We start from the raw sequence: 6,415 nt of genomic DNA on the forward strand, positions 1-6,415 counted from the left end.
GCCGGGTGAGGGGTATTTGGGGCTCACTGTACTATCTTTGCAACTTCTCTGTAAAACTAAACTGATTCCAAAATAGAAAGTTTATTTTGGAAAACCGCTGAAGATCAGAGCACTGCGACACTGTCTCTCAGCATATTGAAAATGCAAACATCAGTTAAATAACGGTGAATAGCAGGAGCATTTTGATCAGAAATGTCTAACATAGGAAATATTATCTTAAAAAGTCATTCTCACTGGGCTTTTAGACAAGGGTCAAGTCCTCCATCTACTTGTCATACGTTTCTGACAAAAGTTTCTGCATCTTTTCAGTGAGGAAGTCAAACGCCAAAGGGTGTCCAACGAGGGACAAATCCTTCACCCATGTGATGCTGTTGTCGGCTGAGACGTCCTCATCCTTTAGCTCTTGACCTTCTGGCAAGATGGACACGTGACCTCTTTGCTCATGGTAATCATCCAGGTGCGTTACCTGAACGGTAACTTCCTCCGGACATATGGGTACAAGAGGCAGTCTTAGGGGAAATGAACTCTGAATTATCCAAGGTACATTCGAGAAGTAACATTATTCCAGGCTAGTGTTCGATTTTCTCCAGGACTGCGCAGTTTGGTGGCACAACTGCTGGTCATTTAAGGATCTGCATGGTGGACGGGACAGGTCCAGGCATGAGAATGGTTTATGACTCTTCAGGTGGCTGGAGGAGGTAGTGGGTGAGGTGGGAGGGACATGGAACAAGGGTTGACTGTACCACACTGGGATCTGCATGCTCCTACCGTGGTATGGGTGCCAGATTTTATTGTATTTTATTTATTTATTTTTTAAAGATTTTATTTATTCATTTGACAGAGAGAGAGAGAGACATAGCGAGAGAGGGAACACAAGCCGGGGGAATGGGAGAGGGAGAAGCAGGCTTCCCGCTGAGCAGGGAGCCCGATGCGGGGCTTGATCCCAGGACCCTGTGACCATGACCCGAGCCGAAGGCAGACGCTTAATGACTGAGCCACCCAGGCGCCCCTGGGCGCCAGATTTTAAAGGCTCTTCAGCCGAAGTTGAATTCTATCCAAGCACGTTTGTTTTGCTAATAATTTCATGCTGAAGTGTTTATTTATTTTGTTTTTGAAAGATTTATTTATTTATTTTAGAGAGAGAGGGAGCAAGTAGGGGGAGGGGCAGAGGGAGAAGCAGACTCCTCCCTGATGAGCATGGAGCCTGACTCCGGGCTCGATCCCAGGACCCTGAGATCATGACCTGAGCTGGAATCTGGAGTCGGACGCTTAACCAACTGTGCCACCCAGGCACCCCTCATGGTGGTTTTTAAACGACACTGGCCTATTCATTGACCAATGAACACTTTTAAACTTTCACAGTGTGGACCCTTCATAGCTGGAGTTCTAAATTTAGAGCATCGGAGAGGCAGGTCCTGGAGGAGACGGGACTCCCACCAACCTCAGGGGCTGTCCAGTTGGCAGCGGTCTGGGCAGTCTTGTGTGGCACCCAACCTGCCAGTGGTCAGGGGCGGGGCACCATGCTGTGGGCTTCCCGCCGCACCATCACTCTCCCTGGAGATTGCTGCCTTACCTCTCAATCGTGAGCACTAAACTTGGGCTTCAGAAGGGGGGTGTGTTATGTGACCTGGGTGTGGCCAAGGATAATATCGTGTTTCTCTGCGCACTGTGCTGGGTTCAAGAATGCAGAAACCATGCTGCACCTGTGTTAGATCCTCCTTCCGTTTTAAGGCTGAATGATATTTGGTGTGCTGAACTTCTGTATTGAATTTTACCGACAGGTTCGGAAAGCCAGTCAGATGCTATTGAAACTTTATAAATATTGGACGAAGCACACACCTGTGACCTGGTTCTTAAGTAAGGGACGTTGGGTCCCACCCATAGAAATTCCGGTTTGATCGGTCTGGGGTGTGGCCTGGGCATTAGGTGGTTTCAAATCTCCCAGGTGATTCTAAGTCTGCAGCCAAGGTTGAGAACCACTGCCCTGGGGCCTGCTCCTCAACCTCTGTTCCTGAGATTCCAGGGGAGGGCAGGAAGCAGGCAGACAGGGAAGGCTTCCTGGAGGAGGGGCTGTAAGCCTTGCAAGCAGAGAGGAGGGCCTGAGGAAAGAGGGCAGCACTGAGGGTGGGAAAGAACCAGCTGATGTCCCTGGATGTCGTAGTTGGGATCCTTTGGGTACAAGCGAGAGAAAATGCAGGTATGTGTACATTTCAATGCAAAGGGGGTTTGCTGGTGTCAGCACTGGCCTCAGTGGGGAGCTTGTGGGGAGTGCAGGACCTCAGCCTTCCCCCGGGATGTCCTGAATCAGAACCTTCCTGCTAACTAGACCCCTGGGGGAACTTGTCTGCACATTAAGGTTTCAGAAGCGTGGCTTTAGAAGGCGGAAAGTGAGAACCGAAATTTAACAGGATGGAATATTCCAGCTAGCCAGGGGTTTCCTGCCAGCTGGCACAATAATTGTATCTGCAGATCTTGTCTCCTTGATTTTCGAGTCTGTGTGTGCAAGTCCAAGGAGCATTACTTTACTGACCCACGCAAGGGGCATGCAGACCAGGCTGGTGCCCTGGGTCTCCCCAGCCTTATCCCTCAACGGGATCAATATCTTCCTCCTCTCGGCATGTGGTGCTGCATAAGCGTTTGACTCCTGGGAGGAGCTGGGCTAATCAGTACAAAAAGAAAATCAACTTTTAATAGATCATTAGGAATTGCTTATGTCCATCCTTGGCTCTGATACTGCCCTCTGTGCTCATTTCCTACACGATAAGAAGTGTAATGAACTACGCGTCCCGTGTACGTTAAAAGACGCAGCCCATTCTCCTTACTCCCGTTGCTGAGCCGAGGAAGTCACCTTGAACCCTGAATTAGCAAACACTGAAGCGTCTCTCCCGGGGATACGCAGGCTTAGATTCCCGTGAGCCCCTGATCACCGTATTTTCATCAGCTGATCAATATGTAACCTGTTTTCCGAGAGCCTCTGCTTAGAGACACGTGATTTAATGCAGACGGTGGTTGCATGCACACTGAACTCACAGCCTGAGCAGCTGACGTAACAAGGTGCTTTCTCCAGAGCCCATCATACCTCCCTGCAGGTAGGAGACGACCCAGCGCTCCTGCGCGGGAATGCCATTTCATTTTTTTTTTAAAGATTTTATTTATTCATTTGAGACAGAGAAATACAGAGAGAGAGCATGAGTGGGGGGAGAGGCAGAGGGAGAGGGAGAAACAGACTCCCCGCAGAGCAGGGAGCCCGATGTGGGGCTTGATCCCAGGACCCTGAGATCATGACCTGAGGCCAAGGCAGACGCTTAACCGACTGAGCCACCCAGGTGCCCCTGGGACTGCCATTTAAAATGGCAGAATCATCTACAAATACACACAAACGAGAGAAAAGGTGGCACTCAACAGACCTCTTTGCTGGGGGGAGGACAGAGACAAGAAGGCGGAGCCTCCACATGTTTGCCGCTCTGCACGCGCATCTGAGAATGCCCGTGAAAGTGTCCGGTACTCTTTTGGGGTTACGGATCAATTTTATCAAGCAGGCGATTTCACAAATACAGAATCTGGGAATGATGAGAACTGACTGACTGTACCTGGGAAAAGAAGCATTTTTATTGAGAGTGAGTCTGGAATTTGAATGCTAAATAATTTTAGAAGGTTGATTCTTTTTTTTTTTTTTTTAAAAACTGGATGATTAGGGAAAGTAAGTGTAGCAAATTGGGAACGGTGCCAGGCAAGCCCTGTTTTTGCTCTATTGCTGTCGTTGTTCCCTAACCAGAAGCGAGGACTTCAGCTTGGTGGGCGCCCCCTTCCCACGCTGTCCAGAGTCCCTTGAAGATCAGGACAGGGCCCGCAGGTGGGAAGGCTCCCAAAGCATGTGACACATGAGTGAGTTTATGAATGTGTGCAGGTAACCTGTCTGCACGGGTGTCAGTTTTCCTGCTAGTGGAAAATACTCCGACAAAAGAGTTTTCTCAAAGACAGGGGGAAAGGCAGGAAGGAAAAATCTGCCGGCCACTTGGCTTGTCGTCGGTACCCTTAGAGTAGAATGGAGTGCATTGAGTTTCCCGAGCCATTTCTCTGAAATCCAGCGTCTGAGGGAGCGGAAGGTCGATTATCCTAAAATCTGATAAGAGTCTGGTGTTCAGAACGGCCCAGTTTTGTGCACAGCCTCAAAGGGAGACACAGGCCAGGTACTCCCAAGACGCGCGGGGGTTGTTTTGTGATTGAGGGGAGACGCTAATGTTTTTGAAGAGTGATGGCATGAAGCAGCTGAAGAGGCTCTGTCATTCAGATGTTTATTCATGATCACTCCCAGGCTCAGCCATCCCCTTCCTCCTCCAAAGGCATTGGCATCAAGACCGCGGATAAATGCAGACTCTTAATCGGGCTCTTGCGGAATCCAGGACACACGCGGGGATGCCGCCGGCGGCCCGAGGGCGGCCATGGGGCTGCAGTGAGTGAGCGGGGCGAGCTCTCCACACGCGGGGCCACTGGCGTGAGCAGCCTCCAAGGCTGTGTGGAGCTTGTCCTCAGGAAGTCAGCTCCAGCCACCTGCGACAGAAAACTGAATTTACGTTTCAGAAAGACGCAGCAAGATCTCTTTCTAGCAAAGACCTATAAAATCTGGGTCATTAAAAAGGGTCTTCGTAGGTCAACTATACTTCAATAATAAAAAAAAATAACAATAATACTGATACAAAATAATTTAATGAACAAAGGGAAGCTATTATTTTTATTTTTTTATTTTTATTTTTATTTTTTTTTAAAAGATGTTATTTATTTATTTGACAGAGACACAGCGAGAGAGGGAACACAATCAGGGGGAGTGGGAGAGAGAGAAGCAGGCTTCCCGCGGAGCAGGGAGCCCGATGTGGGACTCGATCCCAGGACCCTGGGACCGTGACCTGAGCCGAAGGCAGACGCTTAACGACTGAGCCACCCAGGCGCCCCGGAAGCTATTATTTTTAAAAAGACTCTACAGCAGATGTTTTTATTACCAGTGATGAAGTCAAACGGCACGAGAGATTCCTAGGTAGCAGCATCTAGGAGAAAAACATTCCTTAAAAGACAGACCATCAAAACTCCCATGGTACCTGTCTACCAGGTGTTACTAAGTGGGCGAACAACCCATTCTGAAGGTGGAAGTTCTCAGAGGGTCTGGGGTGTGTGCAGGTGTGTGCGCGTGCAGGTGTGTGTGCGAGTGCGTGTGAGTGCACGTGTGAGTGTGTACAGGTGTGTGAGTGCATGTGTGCATGCGTGTGCATGTGTGTGCATACAGGTGTCTATGGGAATGCGTATGTGTACAGGTGTTTGTGTGAGTTCATGTGTTTATGTGTGTACATGCGTGTGCATGCAAATGTGGGGCATTTTTTCTGGAGTCAGCACCATTCTCTGTTCTTCTCATTCTGGTCCCTTTGCATCTCTTCTGTAGATCCTGGTAAGGAGCAGGATGCTGGATCTATGAGAGAGGGTACATGAGGGAAAAAAAGAGCTATTTAAAGGAAATAATAGGTAGTATTTATAAAAGTCTGAGACCAAATTCAGTCTGTGCAGCTTATGCAAATTATATATAAATTGTGTGCTACTACACTTTGCCATCTCCAGCCTTTTACATCTGTAGATTGCCCTTGGGAATTTCGGATTCAAAGCCCACCAGGCAGCTCTGATTTGGCAGATCACCGTCCGCTCTTCCTCACTGTGCAGCCTGGCCCGGTGGTGTATGCACACACGGTGCTTTGACCTTCACACAACAAAGGTAAATTCTCTCGCAACGAAGCCGTCTCAGACAGAACCTATGTTATTCTACAGAGATTTCAATGTGGGTGATGGAAGAAAGTTTTTTTTTTTTAAAGCTAAGAAGGCAGCTGAAATTTCAGCCTTCAGCAAACAGGAGGCTCCCAGGAATAGCCTGCTTAGGTCTCTCCTACGGTGGATTCATGTTGGAAAGTTCTGGGTGTCTTGGAAAATATGATTAGAACATAATTTAATTTTAAGAATGCAATAGAGGGGGGCGCCTGGGTGGCTCAGTTGGTTAAGCGACTGCCTTCGGCTCAGGTCATGATCCCAGGGTCCTGGGATCGAGTCCCACATCGGGCTCCCGGCTCAGCGGGGAGCCTGCTTCTCCCTCTGACCCTCTCCTCTCTCATGCTGTTTCTCTCTTGCTCGCTCTCCAATAAATAAATAAATAAATAAATAAATCTTTAAAAAAAAAAAAAAAGAATGCAATAGAGGGGCGCCTGGGTGGCTCAGTCAGTTAAGCATCTGCCTTTGGCTCAGGTCATGATCCCGGGGTCCTGGGATCGAGCCCCAATGCAGGGAGCCTACTTCTCTCTCTGTCCCTCCCCCCTGCTCATGTGCTCTCTCTCTCAAATTAAAATTAAAAAAAAAAAAGAATGCATTAGAACCTAATACATCT

The 6,415-nt window shown here is 48.6% G+C and overlaps 1 long non-coding RNA gene across 1 annotated transcript; it reads left to right on the forward strand.

Annotated features, from left to right (window-relative positions):
• Positions 1-2,114: 2,114 nt before the first annotated feature.
• On the forward strand, positions 2,115-5,971 carry LOC144382080 (uncharacterized). Its single transcript, XR_013448477.1, has 3 exons — positions 2,115-2,197; positions 3,003-3,089; positions 5,621-5,971. It is a non-coding gene; the product is annotated as an uncharacterized LOC144382080 (long non-coding RNA).
• Positions 5,972-6,415: the final 444 nt, after the last annotated feature.

The sequence above is a fragment of the Halichoerus grypus genome, chromosome 6 (genome assembly GCF_964656455.1).
Source record: "Halichoerus grypus chromosome 6, mHalGry1.hap1.1, whole genome shotgun sequence".
NCBI lineage: Eukaryota > Metazoa > Chordata > Mammalia > Carnivora > Phocidae > Halichoerus > Halichoerus grypus.